The 26742-nt window shown below is 41.0% G+C and overlaps 1 protein-coding gene across 2 annotated transcripts in view; it reads right to left on the bottom strand.

The window, feature by feature from the left end:
- SLC16A9 (solute carrier family 16 member 9) overlaps positions 1 to 14014 on the bottom strand; it is a 53905-nt gene extending 39891 nt beyond the window's left edge. The window contains exons 1-2 of one of the 2 annotated variants that reach the window (XM_039250491.1): positions 13730 to 14014; positions 12425 to 12528 (exon numbers count right to left, since the gene is read on the bottom strand). The gene's annotated coding sequence lies outside the window, so the exon portion shown is untranslated. The remainder of the gene's footprint in view (positions 1 to 12424; positions 12529 to 13729) is intronic. The other variant, XM_039250490.1, reaches the window with a different exon arrangement.
- Positions 14015 to 26742: the final 12728 nt, after the last annotated feature.

Here is a 26742-nt window from a genome sequence, read left to right as displayed (position 1 = left end):
CTCTGCCCCTCCCATGCATGCACTCTCTCTCTAAAACAAAAAAATAAAAATAAACATTACTTATTACTTTAAAAACCATAAAGGATTTCTGGTAACTTGACAGTCTCTTTAAGAAGTAGTTACTACTCACACCAGAGTTCTACAGCAACTAGTTACTGAATTATATATAAACCTAGAGTTTCTAAAACCTTTTAATCTTTAGTTATGTCTTAATATTTAGAAAATGTAAACCAAGATCTGGATATTACCAGATTCCAGTTTGGAATAATTAAAAAATCATGTCTACTGTTAGATTTGGTTTCCTTTTATTTTAGGTTCAAGGTCTAAGTATTGTTAGTGTGTTAGGAATCACATAAATTGGATTTTTAAAAAATCGCTCTGTGATTCTGACCAAGGTCATCCACAGATACACTCAAAATGGTTGCCCAACCACAATGGTTCTCCAGCTTGACTGCGCTCTGGGGAGCTTAAAACATCACTGATGGAGGACCCACCCCAGACTCTCTGGGTATAGTCTGACCCTTCCTTTCACCCAAATGTGCAGCCACACATTTGCCAGGGCTGAGAATCACTGTCCTACAGGAGAGAAGGACCACCTCTGACCAACTGTCACCCTCTTTCCCAGTGAAGAAGGGACACAGGCGAGGGAGGGAAAAGGCTAAGAGTTGGGGACGAAGTGGGGACTGGAGCACTCAGAAACTCTGTCACTCTGAGCTCACCCACCCCAGTGGCAGCCAGCACTGCACTGTTCTTTTAGCTCAACCCTGTCATCTATAGTAAGGTCAAAGACAATGCTTATTTACCCCTAAATCTCTACAGATCAAAAGCAAAAACTCCTAAAAGCTATATTCTTGATCTCCCATAAAATGTTTGAGAAAATGCAAAGGGGATCATTGCCTATATACAAAATTTAAAAGATGATTATTACATCCATTTATCTGAAGATATGCAAAAGTTGTTTTTAATGAAAATAGGAGAAAATGGTTTCAGAAAGTGTATCAACTCAAAAAACAACTTGCAACATGGGCCCTAGTGAATTGGAAGCCTATAGAAAAGTAAGCATCTCTCTCCAAAGAATCCTAACTTTACAAAACAAGAAGGCAGAATAATTGGACCTTCTCAGGAGGTCCAATTATTTTTCTAAGCACCCTGAAGTGCAAAGGGAGAACAAAGGAATGGAAGGTTGCCTGCTCCCTCTTCATTTGTGACATCTGGCTCTGTCCCCACTGGTGGTGGCAATGCTATTAACCCCACACTTTGATGTGGCAAACCCCCAAAATCTGTTGGCTGGTTTCCAGCTGGAGAAATAGCCCAGTTCCACCCTTGTGGCTCCAGAGAGAGCAAGTACACACCATTGCCAGCCGGAGGAAAGAAAAGTCTTTTCCTGCCTCTTTTCCTTTGTCCCAAATGGCCAAGCCTGGGTGCACTGCTTCTAGAGAATCATTCATTCACCCATAATGCCATCCTTCTGCTGTACAGAAGCCCAGAAAAAACCTGGGAAGAAGCACCTCCAAAAATCTCCAGATAGTCAATGCAAAAATGGTCACTTCATCTCTCTGGATCTAGGTCATATACCCCAGCTAGTGTCCGCATTCCCCAGCGGAGCAGGCATGCAGCTGGCAGCTAAAACTCTGAGAAGAGTCTCCTGCTACTGGTGATAATTATAATAAAGCTGTCAATATAATGATGAGGCCACTTATTAATTTGTTCAAATTAGCCAAACAATCTCTGAGTTTGGGGAAGGTAGTGGGAGAGAAGTCAAGATCTTCTTGTAGTAGTATTATGTGGTCCCAAAGAATGGTTGATAGGGTTTCCACATTTTTGTTATGTCAGTAGCTACAGTTTCATACAAATACATACACATACATCTATAAATATGTGAAGATATCTATTCTAAAAAACTGAGGAATAGAGGATAAGATTTTGGGCGTGTGTCCTAGATAAACCTGAGTACATGTCCCATTTCTGGCCAAACGTGTGACCTTCAGCAAATTACTGCAATATCTCTGTGCCTCACTTTCTTCATCCAAAACGTGAGGGGAATGATATCAGTTACCTCACCAGACTATTGTGCTATTAGTACAGTGCCTGGTACACAGTAATTTCAGTGTATATTATTATTTCTTATCCTTTTAAACATAATTGTCATAAAAGTATTCTTTTTTATCTTGGCAGAGACCCTCTCAAAATCTGAAAATACCCTCCCTACAAATACAGCTGGCCAGAACATCCACAACTGCCCTCCTTCCCTGCCACAACAGCACACTCAAGTGAGCACGTGCGTACACACACACACACACACACACACACACACTCCGCTACCAAATTCCTCCCTCCAAAGAAAAGGGGGGTGGTGATATGGAAGTGACATTTTTCAAATCTTGGATAATGTCCTGACAGTAAGATAAAGCTGGCACATGGGAAGAGGGATGTCTCAGTGAGGAGAGAACATAAAGACGATGGCAGTCTACTCTTAGGTCACCAACAGCCCAGAGAAGACAAAACAGAGAGGCACTGAAATCCAAAGAAGGGTTTTGCTCTCTTTCTCCCTTTCATTTCCTTCTTTCCTTTTCTTCCCAACTCAAAGCCACACGGCTTTCCAGCACCTTTCCCAGCCACCAGATGGTTTGTAGTGTGCCAATGGGTGGAGCAGAGGTGAGCATTGATCATGAGGGTTGACAAGGGCTACAAGCGACTTTAAAAATCAGTTACTTTGTCTCTGAAAGCGCTACACGATCTCAAGATTCTCTTTGTATTCTTCATGTCCCTGTTTTCTAATCTTCCCAGTTCAAAGAACCCCTTTCTTATTCCAAAGACTCCTAAGATCTTCCTTTCTAAGCCAGTTCTCAAGAAAAGGTGATAACTCCATGTGCATCAAAAGGGCAAATGAAAAACCTCATTTTAAGGTTGTATCTCCACATGAGCTTGTTTCTAATCATCAGAGCATACTAACCATACTTCCTAAGCACATACTTACATACTAAGCATTTAGCACACTAAGACCTGCAGGGATTACAAAGGGGATTGCATACATAGTAGAATCACTTTAGGAGCTTAAAAATCCCTGATGCCTGGGCCCACCCTATAGCAATGCAAACAGGATGTTTGGAGGGAAGGCCAGGCTGTTAGAGGGCTCCAGGTGATTTAAATGTGTGGTTACTAAGCAAAAGGGGACAGCAGCACTACAGGTCATCTTAAACAACTGCACGTCCTAATATACAGTCATAAATTGAAAGACTTGGCTGTTTTTGGTTATTTAAATTGATTCTTTTTTTTTTTACCCACTTCAATTGTGGCTATAGAAAAATATTTCAAATGTCCTTAAATCCCAACAATAATTTCATGTTTTCTTAGGAATCAAGAAAAATTTCTACAGTTTAACTGTACTATTATTTAGCCATATCATGGAATAACTTCTAATTACCATTTTCTATGAACACTTTCTGTATATCAGACACAATGCCAAGGACTTTCAAATGTTATCTTTTTAATTGATATACAACTCTACATAAAAGTTAGGTAGGTATTGATAATCCTCATTCTGTCCCAGTGTCCCTAGGTTTTTTGTTAGATTCTACTTCAAGCTCTCTCTATGTAATCCAAGGAGAGACCACCTAATGCAGGTTCTTTCTTAAGTGGTCTGTATGGTTGCATTACTTTACTTTGGAAAGTTGATGGTAATTTTTTTTTAATGGATACTCTTTCATTTTAAAACTTTTTTAATGGATATACTTTAAAATGATTGAACTTGCTGACATCACTCAGGGGCTTATACTAAACAAATTGATATCTAAATAATAATAATATTTTGACCACCTCAAGACCTTTGAGAAAAATACACAGAATACCATGGTCTTCAAATCTCCTTTGACCTTTATTCTTTTTTTTAAATTTATTTAAATTTTAGTTAATTAACATCCAGTGCAATATTGGTTTCAGTGGTAGAATTCAGTGATTCATCACTTAAATACAACACCCAATGCTCATCACAAGTGCCCTCCTTAATACCTATCACCCATCTAGCCCATCTCCCACTCACCTCCCTCCATCAACCCTCAGTTTGTTCTCTATCATTAAGAGTGTCTTGTGGTTTGTTTCCCTCTTTCCTCTTGTGCTCTTCCCATATGTTCATCTCTTTTGTATCTTAAATGCCATATAAGTTGAAATCATACGGTATTTTTCTTTCTCTGATTGACTTATTTCACTTATCATAATACATTTTAGCTCCATTCACATAGTTGCAAATGTCAAGATTTCATTTTTTTTTAATGGCTGAGTAATACTCGTGTGTGTGTGTGTGTGTGTGTGTGTGTGTGTGTGACATTATAATTAGCCATTTACTTGCTTTCTTCCCATCCTCTTCACTAACAGAAAATTCCCAGGACCAGGGCACATCTTATATTCTATATGTTCTTTCTACATATATGTATATAGTAGGCACTCAACAAATGTTTGTTGAATGTAATAGAAAATAGTATTAAGCTATAGTTTGGGAAGGAATGCAAAGCAGTGGGCTAGAGCAGTGTTGTTGAAGCTCCAATGCATCACAGGTCATGAAATTAACTGTGGGTTATGAGTAGCATTTTTTAAAATTGGGATTTAGAATAGAATAAAATAGATAAGAATCTAAAACATAAGAATACCTCCTGCATGGCCGTAAGGCTTCAGTACCATTCTGTGAACCTGGGCTTCAGTGTTTATATGTGTGCAGGGCTGGACTCACAAACACATATTCCTGTAGGTCATTTTAAAACACTGAAAGTCCCTGGGCTAGAACATAGACCCTGGAGTCATTTCTCCTGGGTTTGTGACTGAACTCCGCCATCAGCCGTGTGACTTTCTTTAAGCGCGTTAACAATCTTCTCAGTTTCTTCATCTATAGAATGGAAGTAGTAAAACTCCTTTCTCTTAGGATTTTTAGGAGGAATATAGGAAAATTATCTTTGTGAAACACCAGGCATGATGATTGGCCTAGAGCAAATGCTTGCAGCTCTTGTTGTTGTATCTTTCAAAGGTTTTCTTAGAAAAACTTGAAGGAACACTCTCCCTGCCTCTTCTTTCTCACATCCTGATGATTCCTCAACTGTTCCCTGGTTTCCATGCATCCAAACAAGAGAAATGTTCTTACTGTGGAGCCCCCACTGCCTTATCTCTAAGTCAGTTCTGGCCTGCACTCAATCACCATCTTGACACCTTACACATTTATCTTCTCTGCAAACCAGTGCCCCCTGGCATTCCTGAGCCCACTCTCACAGGACCCCACCAGCTGTCTCTAGCCTCACCAAGTGACTGCATGTATGCAAAGAAAGGAGTCCCAAGTCTCCATCTGCAGGCCTGACTTCTCCTCAGAACTCCAGACCCATATGTTCAACAATTTCTTACCAGTTTTTATGTCAAGATCCCACCTGGCTGTGCTCAAGCCCCTCACAATGAACAAATCCATAATTCCTCCTCCTGAATTTCATCTGGAGAAAAAACACAACCAGACCTGCCATTGCCCAAGCAGAAATCCCCCCTCTCTATCCCCTCCCTGCTCCTCCTCCCCTGCACCCCAGGTCAGCCAGGACCAGGGTCATGACAATAAGCTCTACAGTCCGACTCCTCCTGTGCCTCTTCTTTGCAAATCTTTGCACCATCACAGCCACCTACTCGTGGACCATCTGGCAGGCTGCTGCCAAACCATGCTCCTCATCCTCTCCAATTCCACCTCTACTCTTTAAATCTGTCACCACCCACAGTGTATCCACTAGCAGAGGTCAAATTTAACTCATTATCATAAGCATATAAGAAAACCAAAGATGATTTTTTCCTGCCTCATGGAGCTTACAGTTTCCCATCAATAAAGTTATTCAAAAATTATAAATTAAAACGAAAAATTGTTTTTACATAGCCATGTTTTGTCTATATATTCAATATATTCAATATTTAGATCTTTAAATACCCAGCAAGTTATTGGATTCTTTTTGTTTTTCTCTAAAGCTCTGCAACAATGCAGTCCCCAACTACACCACTCTAAGATGTCCCACAACCCGGTGGTCCCCAAGCCACTGTTGCAATTCAACACTCAAGCCATGTTTCCTCCCTCTTCTAGGGAGAGGTTGTAATGCCTGTCTCCAATTTGCCTACTGACAAACTCCTGCTTTTCCTTTAAGACTTAGCCTAAAATGTCTCCTCCAACTTGATGCCTTCTTGAATCTCCATCAGTCTGTCATTCCTCATCTAAGATCTCACATCAATTTGGGCAATCTTGCTATTATAACATTCATCACAATATATTGCTACTCCTTGCTAAGTATCTAACCTCCAAGCCCATCTCACATCCCTAGCACTAAGAATTGTGTTCGGCACATAATAAAAACTCAATAAATCTTTATGAAATTAATGAATGTTGGAAAAGCTACTTACCTAACTCTCCTGTATATTAAAATGATTAATTAAACATCTCTCATTCAACAAAATGAATTAAGTGCATTTAGAAGGCATCGTGCATTTGTTTACAAGAAAATGAACTGAATGCACTTAATAGACAATGTGGTCCCTGCCTCCATGGAGCTTAGAACCTGCTCTATCATTGAATCAGAAGGACTAACCAAATACATGGGTAGAAATACAGAAATAGGATTTTTTTAATTCAAAATTTTTAACAATATAACATCAAATGGTATGTCTTTAATGGTTCAGACAGTAACCTGGTTCTCTCAGATTTGGTTTTAAATGTTAAACATCCAGAGATACTTCACACACTCTGAAGTGTGGTGTTGACTCACTACTGGAGCCAGAACAAGGATAAACTGTGGCTCAGAATTGTCAACCAGAGCCTTCTGTTCATCCTCTTGAAATCAGCTCAGTCTCAAGAAGATATGTGGTTTCTCTAAACATGCCATTCTTGTTTTATTTACTCAGACGCTTCCTTCTCATTGTCAACATCTGTCTGAACTTTTCAGTTAGAGTCACACTCACTTGTTTGTGAAATAGCTCATTGATGTAAAGTGAGGAACACATCTTAGCCAGTCAAATTCAATAGATGGAGTTATATATATCTATATATATACTAAAGAATTTCACTGCAAAAGAACCAGTGTTACTAAAAATAATTTGGGATTGAGATCATACGCAAATCTGTGGTTTTGGGTCTTCATTTTTACTTTGGGGCCCATATAAATATGCTTTTTTTAAAAAGGAGCCTAAACTCCTGTATTAACACAACTCAAAAGCCAAACCCTTAATTAACCCTTAATTCAGTTTATAGTTCGAGAATGTTGTTCCCAGACATTTCTAAGTTTAAAAGCAGAGACAGACTCCATGGCAAAATCTTGCCAGGGTAAAGACGATGAAGATTTCTTTGTCTGAGCACCATAAGTCAGGCTACAAATATACCTTGTCCAAGTGGGAACCAAGATCAATTTTCCAACTGGATATTATTTCCTATTGGGGTGAGAAGGAAGAGCCAGAAGAAAAGTGTTTAGAGAAATAGCTCTGGGCCTTGGAATTGAATCACATTAATTGTCCCAGAAAGGGATAATTAACACAGGTACTTAACTGCTGGAGCCTCTGAATTATGAAAACAGCATGGCCATCAAAAAAGGACATTATAAGCCTTACAGATCTATCATAGTTCAGCACTTGTCAAAGAACTCCTGTAAAGCTAAGTTATTCCCCAAAGCATAACTACGTGTTAACAAAGCAGAAGAAATGGGTTAGAGATAAAATGGATTCATGTAGGATCATGGAAGCCTGAAGCCAGAAGGAGCCTAGGAAATCATCCAGCAAATTGACAACTCTCAGGCCAAATCTAATCTCTAGGTCAGAGGTACTCTCTTTAGCCTGCACAATTTTTATTTTATTAATTAATTTATTTTTATTTTACTTTTAGCAATTTTTAATGAATTGCAAATGATTTAAAACGAATATTTCACATAAAAACCTGAATTTTTTTATTCTTTTAAAAAATCAGAAGATCTGGAGACACTGGGTTTTTGTTCTTACATAACAACTGGCTGGAACTGAGTAACTTTCACCCTCATCGAATGGGCATGTTCTCTCCAGTTCCTTCCACTTCCTAACATCTCCCTGACATATGATGGAGGTTGACTGGCATTTTGAGTTTCACCTATCCTCTCCCCTCCCACCACTGCTGGTCTGGTTTTCTTATTTATGACACCTGTCTCCCCTGGGTGAGCTCTGGGACTTTGCCAACACTGATCTCATCAATGACTCAGTTGCTTCCTCTGTATGAAGACACTGAAGTTTAGAGATGTCACACTAGAGGAGAGACCAGTACCAAGGTCCCTCACTGACCAATCCAGTGAAAGGTCACTTATTTCCAGTCCTGCTCTCAGGCTCAGAAGAGAAAGTAGCAGAATTTGTAAACCACTCAGAACCTGTGAAAAGATGAAAAGATCTAGATTTAACAGAGTTAAGTATAGGCAAAATGAGGGCCAGACACTTCAATACAAGTTGGCATAATCATTTCCCTGCATCCGTCTCATACTCTTGCCATGTTCCGTATGCTGTGGGCTTTTGCTTCAGCTTTTCTCTATTCCACACAAACCATATCACTCACAGGTTGGCCCAAGTAGTAGTGTTCTGAAAGAAATCTATGATGATGCCATCTACACTGGTGTGTTTTTTTGCTTGGTATATGTTTTGCATAATTTGTACATGATTATGTACAGTCCAATCTGTTGTCTGAACACACACTTGAGTATACCATGTACAAGCTGGTATATTTGCTAAATGACTTTCAGAATAAAAACTCAAGACATGAGGCAACATATACAGGATGCTGAAAAACAAAAAGATCTGGTGCATTTGGGGTTGGGGGCTACTGGGGATGACAAGAATATTTGAAACTGACACCCTTCCAGAGAATCTGGAAGATCTGGTCTTTGTATTTAATGCTGTCGCACTCACTAATGTTTTCTCATCCATAGTCCATCTCTTCTCAGAAAGCTTATGAGTTTCTTTTGAGTGGATCATAAAAGCACAAGATCATATAATAGTTTAAAGATGTGTTAAAAAATTTACATGTCTCATTGTTGATTTGTAAAGTAAAATTAATCAGAATGATGAGCAATGTATAATATGAGGACTACAGTTACCATACTATATCATATATTTGAAAGTTGCTGACAAAGTAGACCTTAAAATTTCTCAACACCAAAAAAATAAACCACAACACAACAAAAACCTGTGTAGTGATGGATGTTAACTAAACTTATTGTGGTAATCACTGCACAATATATACATATACTGAATCATTACATTGTACACATGTAAAAGTCATACAAAGCTATATGTCAATTATAACTCAATTTTTAAAAAACCCTAAAACTGGGGTACCTGGGTGGCTCATTCAGCTAAACAATTGCTTGAAACCCTTATTTCAGCTCAGGTCTTGATATTATGGTCATGAGATCTAGCCCCATGTCAGCCTCCTAGCTGGGCATGGACCCTGCTCGGGATTCTCTCTCTTGCTGTCTCTGCCCCCTGCCCTCACATGCACCCTCTCTAAATAAAGAAACAAACAAACAAAATCAGGATAATGGGAATGAAGGTCCAAATTTAAAAACAGAGAAACACTTCTACAGTTAGAAGGCTCAATTTCTAACTTCTTTTATTTTTTTTAAGTTTTTTTGTTTTTGTTTTTGTGTTTGAGAGAGAGGGAGAGAGAGAAAGCATGAATTGGAGAGAGACAGAGAGAGAGAATCCCAAGCCAGATGCAAGACTCAAACTCACAAACTTAGACAACTGATGCTTAACCAACTAAGCCACACAGGCACCCCTCTAACTTCTTTTAATTTTTTAATGTTTATTTATTTTTGAGAGAGAGAGAGACAGAGACAGAGTGTAAGCAGAGCAGGGGCAGAGAGAGGGGGAAACACAGAATTTGAAGCAGGCTCCAGGCTCTGGGCTGTCAGAACAGAGCCCAACATAGGGCTAGACCTCAGGAGCCATGAGATCATGACCTGAGCCAAAGTTGGATGTTTAACAGACTCAGCCACCCGGCCCCTCTAAAATCTTTAAAAAATTTTTAATGTTTATTTTTGGGGGAGAGAGAGAGTGCAAGCAAGAAGGAGGGGACAGAGAGAGAAGGAGACACACAGAATTTGAAGCAGGCTCCAGGCTCCAAGCTGTCAGCACAAGGCCCGATGTGGGGCACCAACCCACAAATCTCGAGACCATGACCTGAGCTCATGGTCAACTGACTGACCCACCCAGGTGCCCGTCCCCAAGTTCTTTTAATAAGTTATGATGTATTATCCCCTTGTTAAATGATAGCAGAATAGTTCAAAGGATAAGCTTCTGCGAGACACTTCTTGGCTTCAAATCCTGGTCCCATCATTTACTTAGCTGACTGGCCTCATTAAAATTATCAGCCTAAGATCAAAATGATTCTTCCCTAGATGAAATAAGGCATGTAGCTTAAATGACATATCATGTTTAGTAAACAATTGAAACAAAATAGACAACGGCTCTGCTCTGTATATTGCCCAGGAATGTGGAGGTGTTTTCCTACACGAAGTTTTCATCAAACTAAGAGTTGGTATACCATAAGACTGGTATACCATAAGTCCATAAGACTGCAGACTTTGGGGGAAAACTGTTGGACTTATAAAAGCATACATTTAAAATATATTTAAAGGCTATTTAAAACACATTACTCTTTTACACTAATGATTACAGAAAGCAAATACCATTGAGATTTTATCCATTTATTTATTTTAGAGTATAAACAGGGGTGCCTGGGTGGCTCAGTTGGTTAAGCGTCTTACTTTGGCTCAGGTCATGATTTCGTGGATGAGTTCAAGCCCCACGTCAGGCTTTGTGCTGACAGCTTAGAGGCTGGAGCCTGCCTCAGATTCTGTGTCTGCCTCTCTCTCTCCCTGCCCCTCTCCCACTCACATTCTGTCTCTCTCTCTCTCTCTCAAAAATAAATAAACATTAATTTTTTTTAAATTTTAGGTTATAAACAGTACTGAACTTTAAGGTACAAACTACAGTTGAAGATATTAACATTGCTGGTATAAATACAATAATAATGTTCAATCACATTTTCAATTTCTTTGCATGGCTTGTTATATTCTCTACAATCTACCCCCATCCTACCTCCAGCCTTATCTAGCTTAAATTCCAGGCTTCAGTAACTCCAAACTATTTTGCTTCCTTTGGACACATCAGACTTCCAGGACTCTGTACTATTTGCTTGTTCCAGTGAGGATCCTTTCCACCGAGGAAATCTCTTCTTTTTTCAAATCCCAGCTCAAACACTCCACCTGCTACGTACCTTTTTTTAGTTCTTAACCTTGAGTGAACCTCTCCTTTTCTCTGCCATTCAATAGGACTCTATTGATGTTACTGCCACATGACTCCATTTATACTATCTTGTATTATAGATATTTGTAAACATACCTATCTTTCCCACTAAACTAAACTCTTTAAAGGTGGGGACCATGTGTTCTTTGCTTGAACTCACTTGTAAGTTCTAGTTCAATCTCATTTTATATACAAGGAGGACTTTGGTATCTACAAAGAACCCCCCAAAGAAAAAGCCAAATAGCTCAAAATATGTGCATTCTTGCAATCTTTAATTAAAAGTAAAGTCACTAGGCAAAATTTTCTTGAAAAGCTATAGTTATACAAGCAAAGCATTGTGGCTTTTTGCACTACCCACTGGCTTTCTATAGTCAATTTCTTTCTATAAATTAAATTCAAGAGATATCTCAGTTGAGAAAAAGATCAGAAAACCTCGGGATTCAAAACATTGGAGTGAGAAAATAAAGTTTGAAAGTCTGGGAGCGTCCAGGTGGCTCAGTCTGTTAAGTCTCCAACTATGGATTTTGGCTCAGGTTATGATTCGGGCGATCAGGCTCCTCACAGCGTTCTGCCCATCACCAAGCCTGCTTGGGATTCTCTCCCTCTTTCTCTCTCTTCCTGGGAGAACATGGGAGGGACTACGTTCTCTCTCCCAAAATAAATAAATAAACATTTAAAAAAAAGAAGAAGAAAGAAAATCTGACCTCACCTTTGTAACTGTCATCCTCTAGCTTCAGCTTCATGACCAGATCCAACCAAAAGCCCCACAGTCTGCCCTGATACAGATTCAGGCACCAACCAACACTCATTGTCACCTCCATCCCTTTAGAGTCACAGCCAAGAGCTGGAATAGATTTTCTAGTGTCCTGATGCACTTCCCCATGTCACCTGTCCTTCCCTATATTCATCCTATAGATAAGAAGGGTCCTTATTCCCTCTGTTGCCTACACACAAATGGAAAGCAACAGAGAAGGATGTTCTTAGTCCATGGTGCTAAAATTAGGAGTAGTTGCAAGATGGCAGGTTAAACTATTTTATTATATAATTTCTATTTCCCAGGGCCTTAAAAAGAAACAAACTTTTTTCTAGCAATGATATTGATACTAACCCTGTTATCTGCATTCACATGTTATTTAAAAGAAGGTGTGATCATATCATGAATACGGGTACTCTCACTTCAGAATCTTCTCCAGCCAGAACACTTTCTCAGAGCTAGTGCAACCAGAATCGAAGAAACTGTTAAAACGTACCAAATTAACACAGTTTGATGGAACAACTAAACATCCTACTCTAGAAGTCAACATCCATCTGCAGTCTATCCAGATAATCCATCTGAACTACTATCCAGATAATCCAAGATTAAAAAAAAACAAACTACTATCCAGATAATATACTATCTGATAAGAGAAAAAATACACTATTATCCAGATAATCCAAGATTTAAAAAATCCACCCAAACAAATTGTGACCCAGGAAATTAGTCCAAAAAACTGTTATATCAAATAACTTAGTATGTAAGTAATGTATTTAGTGTAAAGCCCGCCTAAACCTCCAGGATGGATTGACCTGTGCTGAATCAGACATGGGACCCCGAGAAGCATTGCTTTGTTTTTGATGGCCGAGCTCTTAAAAGGTGGTCAGCTCTTTCCAAAACCTCTGGGTGCTGCTGAAGCCAGAGCAGGCTACGTGGGGCGAGCCACAGCTGGAACGTTAAGTACCAAGTCCTCCCAAGGTTCCCGCTCGGTGTCCAGGCGGCCCAGGTGCCCGTGCCTCCCGCGGCGGTCGCCCGGACTGACCCGGTGGTGCTGAACCTGGCGCGGCGGCTCAGGGGCCGCCAGCCCCGCGCGCCGCCTTCCTCGCAGCCCTGCAGCCGCGGGGCGCCCTGGCCGAGACCCTCCCGGGACAGCGGCCCCGGCTCCCCACCGGGGCACCTGGAGGCCCTGCCGCCCTCAGGACCAGGGCCCACCTGGTCGCGCTCCTCGCAGCCCCCGTTCTGCCGCCAGCAGTCCCAGAAGCTGTCTCGGGAGTTCCAGGACAGACCTCGGCCCCGAGTCCAACCCGTGACACGGTCCCCCCTCCAGGACCCCCTTTCTTTCTCTGTATCGCTGTTTGTCTCTTCGGGCTCCGTGCAAAATGCCTCCCTCGGACTCCTGGGGAAACTTGCCGACCGCGGACAGGCACCGCATCTAAAGGCGAGCGTGTCAAGGGGTGGGCGCACTGAGGACACTCTCGGCTCCAGGTACACAGCCAAACCAAAAACCCGTTCCCAAGTGCTTGCCGTCAGGGACAGCGTGGTCGCCGCCGCCGCCTCCCGCTGCTCCGAGCCCGAGGAGTCACTTCTAGCCTCCGGGAGGCGAGGCAGCGAGGGCGGCCGCCGAGCGTCGGCGCCCTCCCGCGAGCTCCAGCCCTTTACCTGGGTAGCGGCCTCGGCTGGGGGCTCCGGGGCGCAGCACTGGGCGCAGTGCCCCGGCGGGCCGGGCTGGTGTTGCGGGGAGGACCGCGGCCGCCGCTCTCCCTGCTGCTCGGGGCCCGCCGGGCTGTATTTATCCGGGGCCCCGGCCCCTGTCGGAGTATTGGGCAATCGGTCCCGTTACGCGCGGCCTCGGGAGCCGCCGCCCTCTGCCCCCGCCGAGCCCCTCGGCGGCTGCGGTGGCCGCGTGCTTGCAGAGAGGGGCCCGGCCCCCTCCTCTGGGCTCCACCTTCTCTCCCTCCTCCTCCTTCCCGAGAAGTTCTTCCCCGCGGTCTGGTCCCTCTCTTTCCCTGCTTTGCGGGGCACCCTGGCCAGTCTGAACCGGTTGTAACTGCGCGGGTGACGGGGAAGGAGGAGGCGGAGGAGATGGAGGCGGAAAAGCGAGCGGTAGGGGCGCTGCTCCCGCTCTCGAGGCTCGGCCCGGCTCCGGCCGGCTGGGCGGAGGGAGGGCGCCGCCGGTGCCACCGGGGCCGCAGGAGAGCCGGGCACCGCCGGCCGGGCGCCCGGTGGGTGCGCACGCGAGCGCGTCCCCGGCGCCGCCGCGCCCCCGCCGCCCACCGCGTGCCCGCACCGGCTCGCCAAAGGCCCAGCGCACTTGGTGGGGAGCCGGCGTGAAGAGATGAGTGCGAGTCGCCCTCGGTCTCCCAGGCTCCTGGGGCCGCCGGGCGCCCTCCTGGCCGGAGCTGTATACCCAGCTGGCAGGGATCCCAGAGAAACAGGCACCAGAACTTTGTGTAGCCGGTGCTCCTGGGCAGTGAGGAGTGGGGATGCCAAGTGCTGTCCTTTGTGACAGCTCCATGGGAAAGGAGGGCGCTCCACAGTGCAACACAGCGTGGCGAGAGGGAGGGGGCATCTGAACACAAGTTCAGACTGTCGGGCAGGTGGACTGCACTGACGGTTCAGTCCTGTCTTTGGCTGAAAGATAATTGGGCACGGGAGCTGAACTGGATACGTGCTGTAACCCCACAGAGAATCACTGAAGCAGAGTGGGGGCAGTTTGTAGGTACCAGTGGCTCACTGGGTGAGGGGACTCTTAAAGTGATAATGCACTTTTGGTGTTCCCAAGTCTATACTTGTACTAGCTTTTCAAACAGGTATAGGGCCACCCATCACTGGGATGAGAATTCCCTTTATAAACCGAGGCTTCTGGTTTTGGCCTAGACAAAAACTCTACACCTTGCATAGTGTTGCTTTCTGAAGTCCAAATTAGGCTCCCTAACTTTCCTGAGCTTCTTTTTTCTCACCTTGCCTGCATGGTGGTGTCAATGTGAAATGAGAGTTCCAAAAATCTTGAGGATCCTGACTACACATGTCAAGTTTTCTTACAGATATGAAAACACTGGTTCATCCCTTTCTACCCAATTTACTGACTTTCAGGTTATGAGAAAGAGAATGGTCAGTGCATATTTGCTTTTGTTTTAAGAGGAAGAAAGATTCTGGGGGTGGGGTGGGCTGGTGGAATGAAGTAACAGTAAGAATGAGAGGGAGGTGCTCCCAGGAATAGTTTCTGGAAGGAAAAATGGAGAGGTGATGCTGTCAACACCATCAAAAATTTATTTCTGAAAAGGACAGAGGATGAAAAAGGAGTTCTCATTATGTTCTATTTTTCAGCTAGTTTGTGGTTACTCCAGTGTGTTCGCTTTAAAATGATGCATTGACCTGTACACCGATAGTTTATGTTTGATAAAAGATATTTTAGAAAGTGTTTTCTTTGTTTCAATAACCCTCTAACCACCAAAGCAAGTGTCATCTTGACAGTTAGTTTGGTCAAACTAATCCATGTTTGTAAAATTATATTTTGAGGACAAGGAATCACTGCTTGAAAGCTGCTTGTGTTCACCAATTGGTTTCTGAAGGTGTCTTGTCTCTGCTCTTGTCTCCACCAAGTTTCCCTAGATTTCGTTTATAGAGAGAATGTGACCAGCACTCCCATGTCTGCTCAGGCCAGTCCTCGCTTATCAGTTAAGAACAAAATAAGTCCATTCTTTTTAAAAATTTTTTTAATGTTTTAATTTATTTCTGAGAGAGAGAGAGAGACAGCGTGAGCAGGGGAGGGTCAGAGAGAGAGGGAGACACAGAATCTGAAACAGGCTCCAGGCTCTGAGCTAGCTGTCAGCACAGAGCCCGACGGGGGGCTCGAACCCATGAACCTTGAGATCATGACCTGAGCTAGAGTCGATGCTTAACCAACTGAGCCACCCAGGCGCCCCCAAAATGAGTTCATTCTTAAACACCGGGGCATGGTCCCAACTTTAGTGTAAGACTGGATCCCAGGGGTCAAAAACTCAAATGGCTAGGGGCCCAGACTCATAATGTAATGAATGAAGTGGGCAGAAGGTAGCCTGGAGAACTTAAGGAGCATGGAAGATGACTCTGGGAGGGGTGGCCTCCTGGCTTAGAGAATTTTTTCCTTGCTAGAATGTGAGAATGCCCCTATTTTCTTGTGAAGGTTCATCGTTCAGTCACACCTCAGCAGAGCAATTAGACATGAAGGAGAACTCAGAAATCTAATCCATGCCCTGACACTTTACCTATGAATGGAATTTGACCCAGAGAAGCTAGGGATGTTCTGATCACCCCACCCCCACCCCGCCCAGCCCACTGCACAGAATGGGGTAGAGAGTAGGTTCACAGAGACAGTAGTAAAACCACCTTCTTACCATCTGGAGTTTTTGTTCCCAATGACAGGAAGAAGCAAGATTTGCTAGCGAGTTGAGGATCAGATAGTTCAATATTGCTAGCTTTATAGCTCTGTGCAACCCCTGCCCTTTGCTTTGGGTCTCTCTTGGGCCAAAAGTGTGTGTGCTTTCAAGAGAGAAAGAAAAAAGATGGGTCACTAAATAAGCTGGATTTAGGGGCACCTGGGTGTCTCGGTTGAGTGTCCGACTTCAGCTGAAGTCATGATCTTGTGTCTGTGGGATTGAGCCCCACATAGGATGCTGTGTGGACAGCTCAGAGCCTGAAGCCTGCTTTGGATTCTGGTCTCCCTCGCTCTCTGTCCCTCCCCTGCTTGTGCTCTCTCTAAATAAATAAATAAACAAACATTAAAATTTGTTTTAAAAACTAAGCTGGATTTAATGAAACCCCCTTGGGAAGAAAGAAAATTGAATATGCATTCAAAGGAAAATTGATACAGAAGTGATGTCTTAGCTGAAGTTTGTTTTTCTGCCTTGCATTATTATTATTGTTATAGAGCATTTATTAAGAACTTTGTGACTTGGGAAATAGCCAAAGCTCCACCCCTTCTTAGGCCATTTGCTGACTCAGTCCTTTAGAGAAAAGACAGAGAAATTAACCTAAAATTGCTCTGCAGACTTCCTCCTAGCCCTGAGGCCAGAAATACGGAGAGCAGGTGAAGGCATCAGTTGGTCAGGGGAGCAAGGGACATTTCCACAGCACCTGAGTCACCTGTCCAGCTGACCAGACTTTCCTCCCTGACTTACTACACCAGGACAGGTTTCTTTCTCTTTTACATGCTGTTCTTTGTGAGTGATGGCATAGCTACATGGACACTACCCTTTAAAATAAAAATAAAGAAAACAGACGTTAGAGTTTTTATAGCAGTTAGCTCAGATCTAAAGATGATTCCATTAATTCCATTTCATTCCCTTGCACACTAACAGATAAAAGATAAAAAAAAAAACAACCAAAAGTGGATAAACCATTCTCTCTCCTACTTACAGACATTTGTTTAAAGACACAAATTTTCAAATGTTAGACATGACCTTAAAGACATACTATATCATATTTTTGCTTGTAATTCTCCAGAACATTGTTTCATCTTTTTCTTCCCTTTACTTTTATCATATTATTAGGCTGAAGTGGTTTTTAATCTTAGGAGATTATTTAACCCTCTTAGGGTTAAGAGGGATAAAAGGTGTTCTCTGAGTGTCTGGTAATTGCCAAGAACTATGCTATCTCCTGACGTTAGGTATTATCTTCATTTCACAGATCAGAAAACTGGAATTCATAGATTGAGCTACTTGCTTCGCGAGTAAGTGATGGAGTAGGGCTCAGGCTCTGGTCTGACTGATTGCTAAGCCTGTGCCCTTTGCACTCTACCTTAGTAAAAGGATTCAAGGCTGGTAAGAGCTAACACTGCCAGCTCACTAAGCTCCCTATGACACACAATAAACCTAAGAAGTAGGTGCTATGATTATCATCCACATTGGCTGCTGATGAAAATTAACCAGAGAGAAGTTAACTAACTTGTCCTCAATCACACAGTTCATGACATGTAGGCTGGAGTTTGAATCCAGAATCCAGGCTAGAGAGAACTGTGCTCTGAACTACACTCTACATTCTCATAAAAGTGGAAATTGGAAACATAAAATTATATGGAACTTGTGTGTTCTTCTGTGTGTATGTGTGTACACATATATACACTTTCCACTTCACATCCTTCTAACTAGCATTGTGCAGCTCCAAGACCATAACCAAAAATAACTTATGTTTTTATATATACTAATTTCCAAAGCATCCAGCATATATCTATATGTAGGACTCCCAACATGTATAATGCACTCATTATTTGTTTGCACAGAGAAACTGTAAAATCTTGAAAGCACGTACATGGCCTATCTTGTTCATCACTGCTCCCTAGAATACAGTGGCAGCAATAGAGTAGATGTTTGTTGAATGAATGAATGACCAAACAAGCCATGAATGCATAAACACATGATCAAATTGTTAGTGACTTTTTTGCTGCAATAGACCATTAATATTCTTCAGTTGCCTTACTCTGACAAGCTCTATTTTATTCTATTTTTCTTAACTGAAGACAATTTACATATAATATAGTATTAGCTTCAGGTGTACAACATAGTGATTCAATATTTATATACATGATGAAATGGCCACACAATAAGTCTAATTACCCTCTGTCACTATACAAAGTTGTTACAATATAGCTGTACATAATATCCCCCATGTCTTATATATTTTATAAATGGAAGATTGTACCTTTTAATCCCCTTTACCTATGTCATCTGTCTCCCGTGCCCCTCCCCTCTGGCAACCACTGGTTTGTTCTCTGTATCTATGAGTCTGTTGCTGTTTTGGCTTTTCTGTCTATTGTTGTTTTTTAGATTCTACACATAAATGAATCATATAGTATTTTGATTTTTCTGTCTGACCTATTTTCTTTAGCATAATACCCTCTAGGTTTATCCACATTGTCACAAATGGCAAGATCTCATTCTTTTTTATGGCTAGGTAATATTCCATTGTATATATATGCCACATCTTCTGGATCCATTTATCTATCAATGGACATTTAGGTTACTTCCATATCTTGTAAATAATGCTGTGATAAACACAGGGGTACATATATATCTACCTTTCCAAATTAGAGTTTCCATTTTACCGATAAGAAACTAAGGCACCATGAGGTTCAGTGAGCTGCCCAAAGTCGGAGGGCAACAAAGCAACAGAGGTGGAAACAAACAGGCAATATGAGTTCAGGGGCCATGCTTATGAGACCAGGCTATATGCCTTATCCCAGGATACAGCACAGTGTTGTCCACAGGACATTTCCCATAGTGTATTGAAGGAAGGAAGAGAATATTCTCTCATGTGTCCAGGAAAGTTTCAGACCATTTCTCACATTTTAATTCACTCCTTGAATTGTTTATGTTGCAAATTCAGCTCATCTAATCTAGGATGTAATCATTTTGGATAATAGATCACCAGAGAAGGGTTTAATCCCAAAGACAGGCTATCAAGTTAAAATGTACCAATGAATTCAATTTCTTTTTTTTAATACAGGTGGAATTGATTAACATTATTTTAAAATAAACATAAGACCATTGAATTGAATCTTTTTTTATGTGCCTCTGCCTGAGTGTCTGATTTATGTGCAGTATATAACAATGTTTCAGACAGCCCCAAACAATATTTCAATTCCAAATGTTAAGTTTTAGCCTTCTTCTCTTCTCTGTTATATGATGTAAGTGAAAAAGCCTGACTTCTACGTTGTGCATAGGATCTATACAGTCCAAAATCTGTGGACAATCCAAATAGTTTGCTTCATGGTTTCAGCGAGTAAACATTTTTTTTTTGTTGTTTTGTTTTGTTTTGTTTTGTTTAAAAACATGGTCACCTTAGAACTAATCAACATGCTGCAACCTTGGCTTATTGAGCACAATTTTGAAGATGGTGGCTAACCCATGAAACTAAAAGTTATAAGGAAAAAAATACACCACTGAGAGACAAAAGTGTAGACTCAAGCATGTTCTATAAGAGTTTGGACATGGACTGGAGCTGCTGCAGACAGAATCAGCCCAACAGAGCTAGTGCATTTCCCCCGCCCGCTGCCCCCAGGCTGCCCTCACATAAAAAGGTGCTCAGCTCTCTCCCTCCCACCCACACACTGTACAGCTTCTTCAACTTTCCATCCAAGTAATTCCAAACCACAAGCAAAACAACCAGCTCTAGAATTGAAATGTGCTGGAGGTCCTCTGCTTTCCTTTAAAGATGTATGTGAACCCTGCTTTGACTCAATAGCATAAGTGTTTTCATATCATAACAATATTCAGTAGCAATAATTATCTATTTAATCTAAATATTTTCAATAATAAAATTTAATATTAATTTTTTAATTTAATAATTAAACATTTAATATTAATAATTTACTGTAATGGTGGCTCACATTTCTTTGGATTGTTTTAAGTTTGTTTATTTATATTGAGAAAGAGTGCACAAGTAGGGAAGGGACAGAGAGAGAATTCCCAAACAGGCTCTGCATTGTCAGCACGGAGCCCAATACGGGGCTCATACCCACAAACTGTGAGATCATGACCTGAGCCGAAGTCAAGAGTCGGACACTTAACCTACTGAGCCACTCAGGCACCCCAATAGCTTGTATTTTTAAGCAATTTATATATATAATGTATTAGTCAAGGTCCAGGCAGGAAACAGAATATGTCCCAGTCTTAAGGGAAAAAAATAATTACAGCAATGTGGGCAGGGTTAAAGGAATAAACAGAAGCACTCAGAGACTAGACAGTGTGAAGGGATTATTGCTGCTGGGCCTTAAGTAACAAGGGAAGGCCCAGTGTTACCTGCACCTAGGACAGCAGAACCTGCAAAGCAGCCCCCCTGAGGGAGCTGGGACTGGAAAGAGATAGTTTGATTGACAGACACCAAGTGCCAAAGTGAGTGTGTAGAGAATTCCCCTGCCTCTCTCTCTACTTTCAAGTCTTTTGATGGTGCTTACCATTGGCCAAAGCCAAGCAGAAGCCAGGAACTAAGGGAGACTAGGAGATACTGCCCACAAGTGATCAGCCTCCCAGGCACAGAGCAGGACAAAGATGGGCAGAAATTGAATCGAGTTGGAAAAGGTGGCAAATGGCGACGACCAGAAACTCTGGGCCCTATGCTAAGCACTTAAGAAGTAGATTCCATTTTACAGATGAAAAAACAGATATGGAATTCAAACCCAGGTTGTCTGATTCTGGAGTCTGTACTCTTAACTACACACTATTTAATAAAGCTGTATTTAAAATAATATTTAATAAAGCTGTTTTAAAATAGCTAAAAAAATAAGTAGCTAGCTAGTTAAACAGATGTCCTGTGTTTGTCACAAAACTTAATGATCATTACCACCCTTATTCTAATAAATTTGCCTTAATCTCATCAGTTTATCTCATGGTTAGTCTCATGCAAATTATGTTGATTTTATGGTCTACAACTTGCAACCTATTTCTTGAAATCTGCTGTCTATAACATAAATCTCCAGGCATGAACTATAAAATGTACTGTCAATTCTTATTTATTCTTATTCATTCATTAAATAATTAATGAATCATTTATTTTGTGTCAGGCATTATATGAAAACAAAGGGTCTTGCAATCTAGGAAGGAATACCAACAGGTAAATAGTTACTGGATTGTGCTAGGTACCTTCGTCACGATACTGATGCCACTTTAAGAAAACACAGAAATGGAAACAGCTTGGGTTGAGAGGAAGGCATCCAAAGACAGAGTGAAGATCATTTGCAAAGTCTTAATGGCATGAAAGCTTCTTATGTTAGGCTAGAGAACTACAATGGATAATTACACAGGATTAAAGATAAGAATATTTGTGAGAAGTAAAAAGTAAACAAGAATAGGGCTTTTGATTGCAAGCAATGGTTCCCATCTCTGGGCAAGACTGCATAAGTGGAGAACCCAAGAGGACATGGGTCCACTTGGAGATCAAGTTGGCAGGGACCCAGTCTTATCAGCAAATGAATGGGCTCTGACTATTTTCTCCATTCTTACAGGTGTTTGTTCAAGATTCAGAGTCTCAAAGGAAAGAGTTAGTGGCCTGGCTTGGACAATATAACCATTTTTCAATTAAGGGAATGTGGGACACTTTGAGAGAACCCAATGAAGGAGAGGTAATTCTCCAAAAGCAAATTAGGAAGCTGACTAGCCAAAACACACACAAAAAATGTCTTCTCCAGTGAGTTAGACCATGTGAGTTCTTATCTCCTTATGAAGTCATTAACAATGAAGCACTGAAAGATTGAAGGAAGCATTGAAGGATTCCAAACAGTGGGATGGCACAATAAGATTTGTCAAAATGATCACTCTTCAAAACCACATTGGAGGATAGCTTGGGAGGGAAACTAGTTAGAAAGTTGATTAAATAGCCAAGGAAAAAACTTATGAAAATGTAAAACCTATAAAATTATGAAAAAATAAGGGGATCAATTTGAGACATTACAAAGAACCACACAAGGATTGGTAAAAAGAAAGGTTTGTGACAGTGTCCAGGTTTCCCATAAAGGTTTTACAAGACTTGTGAGAAAATTAGGGAAGTGTGCTTTACACTGCAGGATCCTCTACAATAGTCTAAATTGTAAATACTTTATTCATTGTTCCAAAAAAAAACCCCAAAATTCCAAAAAAATCCCTCCAAATCTAAAGTAGATCTCCAAGATTTATTTTGCAATTTGAAATGGTACAAAATTCTTTTGTCAGATTCAAGTTTTCATATTCATGGTTTGGATAACATGGTGATAGATGAGTGAGCATATGCAACAGAAACAGAAAGTGAGGAATCTATTCAGTACCAGTACAGTGAGTAGTGGTGTCTGCAAAGTAAACGCTAAAGTTTCACTAGAAATAGGACTGACTTGAGCAAGAAGAATCAGGGTTGATTATTAGGCTAAAGAAACCTTAGAGGCAAGCCAGATCCTTTGGCAGTAACAGGCAAACATCAACCAAATGCCAGGTGTACAGCTGGCTCAGACAGAGGCATGCCAACAGCCCTATTACCCACAAATCCAGCATTCTGTACTTAGAGAAAAATAATTACATCTTTAACCCTAGACTGGTATGACCCACAGTACAAATACTTGGATTCATCACATAGACTTTGGCAACCACCAAGAAAAAGCTGAATTAATTCTCAACATTATGTACAGTGATAATTATGGGCATTTCCTTCCATTGAACCTGGTCCTTCAAATATCCTTGGAGGCTTGGAGTGACTGCTTTTGAGTATTTTAACATTCCCAGGATACTTTGTGGCTTGATTATTTCCTTTAGCCACCCATGCTCATGAATGCTTTCGGGACTGCTGAATCTGAATGTGAGTCTTAAAACTGGAATGGACCTCGGAGATTAGCAGGTACAACCTCACACACAATGTAACACTTAATCTACTAATTTTTCAGATGAAAAAACAAAAACTCCAAGGGGTTGAATGATAAGAGGCAGAGGAAATAAACGGTAAAAGCATGAGCCAAGACACCCTGTTACTTTGTAATCTTGATGAGGCTTCTTATCTTTTCATGCTTGTTTCCTCATATATAAAATGAGAATAATTTCATATGGTAGGTGTGTGAAGATTCAGTGAATGAAACCAAATTAAATGCTTAATAAGCCTAGTACATAGTAAGTGCTGTTTGCGTGCTTGTTCTCATGTGTACACCAAAGAAACCCAACCAGAGTTTGGATCCTACATTAGAGTTAGAAGAGGAAACTGCTGCACAGAGTTAGAAGAGGAAACTTCTATCCATTGACAAATTTACAGTGATTATGAATAGTTGTCACATATAATAATTTTTAAGGATGCCCCATCAAAACTGCATCTAAGCTCTTGAAGTTCATTTAAGAAGAGTTTCTGTAGTGGCAGTCAAGTAGGATAACCAGTCCAAGAAATCAACAGTCCAGTGACCAAGTCTGAAAATTAGCCTTTTAACCAAGAAGACTTGAGTCATTCCTCAGGTGTCAAGATGGGTCCATTCTCTTGTCAACTGTGGTCTTAATGAACTCGGGTTGGATTCTGGCTTAGATGTAATTCTTGGAAAGGCTGTTCGTTCAACTTTTCTTTGGCAGGACAAGATTATTTTTCAACAGATTCTTTAGCCAGTAGTGTTACAATATACCACCAAGTAAATCAGGAAGTGGATATTGCTGTGGGGTGGATAAAGAAACACCTATCGGAACTCTTGTCAAGTTGACAACTATAATCTGCAGTAAGTTTGACTCACTAATAGTATATTTTTTAAGAAGCATGTGGCTAATGAATACTGAAAGCCAAGAATTCAGTCTTCAAAGGGTCTGCTTATGGAAAATGAACGATAAGAATCATTTGTACTACACAGTATTCCTCCAGCCACAGAGCTAATATAGTGAGCTTCTGAAGTAGAAAACAGCAAGGAAAATATCCAGCACCTTGAGCATGCCTGGCTTAAGGTAAGTGTCCAAAGAATAATAATCAAATAAATCTAATCTCCATCAGTGAAAAAGTGTCTAATGTTAACTTGGATATTTTTTTATTAGACCTAATGTATTTGAAGGAAATGTGAAGAATTTTTTACATAATTAACTTCTTGCCTTGAAATGAATAATAACAAACCCAAGTAATAAGCTGTAATTGGCAGAGAGATAAAATAGAGATTTAAAGAAAATACTTGAGGGTTTTGAAACTCAAATTAAGAAGAAGGGGAAAATGCTTTCATCTTTAGCCTTTATTTCATAATCTACCTAGTTCATATTTGAAATCCTGAGGATTAACAAGGTGACAAAAATGTTCTCTTTCCCCCTACAGATCAAGAGAAAACTTTTTCAAAAACTATAGATGTGGGGTAGCTGCTTTGTAAAATAGTCTGGGAATTCCTCAAAAGTTTAAAAGTAAGAAAAAGAAAATTAAAAGTGGAATTACATATAACCCAGTAATTCCACTAACTGGCATATACCCAAGATAACTAAAAACTTATGCCCTCACAATAAATGTGTACATAAGTTTTCATAAAAGCACTATTTGTAATTGCCCAAATGTGGAAACAATCCAAATATCCATCAACTGATGAAGAAACTGTGATGTATCCATATAATGGAATATTATCTGGTCATAAAGAAGCCATATACAAAAATACTATATTTTGTATGATTCTATTTCTATTAAATACCCAAAATAAGAGATCTACAGAGATAGAAAGTCGATTAGAGGGGCGCCTGGGTGGTTCAGTCGGTTAAACCTCCATCCTTGGCTCAGATCATGATCTCATGGTTCATGAGTTCAAGCCCCAGGTTGGGCTTTGTGCTGACAGCTCAAAGCCTGAAGCCTGCTTCAGATCCTGTGTCTCCCTCTCTCTCTCTCTGCCCCCTCCCCTGCTCATACTATCTCTCTCTCTCAAATAATAAATAAATGTTAAAAAAAATAAAAAAGAAAAAAAGCTGATTAGAGTGAAGATGTTATTTTAAAAAATCACAGCAGATGCAATTTTACTTTGCTTATAAGTTTTTTTTAATGTTTATTTTATTTTTGAAAGAGAGAGAGAGAGAAAGCATGCATGCATGCATGCAAGCAAGGGAGGGGCAGAGAGAGGGGGACAGGCTCTGAAGCAGGCTCTCCACAGTCATCCCAGAGTCCAAGGCGGGGCTTGAACTCATGAACCATAAGATCATGACCTCAGACACTCAACCCACTGAGCCACCCAGGCGCCCCTACTTATAGTTTTTAAACGCTGTCCTGGGGCACCTAGGTGGCTAAGTTGGTTAAGTGTCTGACTCTTGATTTTGGCTCAAGTTGTAATCTTGTGAGTTTAAGCACCCTGTAGGACCCTGCACTGATAGTAGGGAACCTGCTTAGGATTCACTCTCTCTGGACTCCCCTCAGACGTAACTTGAATCGATCTTCTGCATGGCATATCATAGTAAAAATGGCAAAATACAAAGACAAAGAGAGAATTTTGAAAGCAGCTAGGGAGAAAAGGGCCCTAACATACAAAGGGAAACCTATCAGAGTGGTGACAGACCTATCTACTGAAACTTGGCAGGCCAGAAAGGAATGGAAGGAGATCTTCAATGTGATGAACAGTAAAAATATGGAGCCAAGAATCCTCTAATCAGCAAGCCTGTCATTCAAAATAGAAGGAGAGATAAAAACCTTTCGAAATAAACAGAAATTGAAAGAATTTGTCACCACTAAGCCAGCCCTACAAGAAATCCTGAGGGGGACGCTCTGAAAGAAAGGTTGCAAGGAACGAGGATACCAGAGACACCACCACAAACATGAACCCTACAAAACATACAAAGACTCTAAACCCACATATTTCAATAATAACATGAATGTAAATGGGCTGAATGCTCCAATCAAAAGACATAGGGTAGCAGAATGGATTAAAAAACAAAATCCATCTATATACTGTCTACAAGAAACTCATTTTAGACTGGAAGATACCTTCAGATTGAAAGTAAGGGGATGGAGAAATATATATCATGCTACAGGAAATCAAAAGAAAGCCGGAGTAGCTATACTTATATCAGACAAACTGGACTTAAAATTAAAGACAATAACAAGAGATGAAGAAGGGCACTACATAATAATTACAGGGTCCATCCATAAGGAAGAACTAACAATCATAAATGTCTATGCACCGAATATGGGAGCACCTAATATCTAAAACAATTAATCACAAACAGAAACAAGCTTATAGATAAGAATGTGCTAATAGCAGG

The sequence above is a fragment of the Hyaena hyaena genome, unplaced genomic scaffold, assembly GCF_003009895.1.
Source record: "Hyaena hyaena isolate Hyena2069 unplaced genomic scaffold, ASM300989v1 scaffold_371, whole genome shotgun sequence".
In the NCBI taxonomy this organism is placed as follows: domain Eukaryota; kingdom Metazoa; phylum Chordata; class Mammalia; order Carnivora; family Hyaenidae; genus Hyaena; species Hyaena hyaena.
Note: the sequence above shows the minus strand (reverse complement) of the source record. Positions and strands in the feature narration are given on the sequence as shown.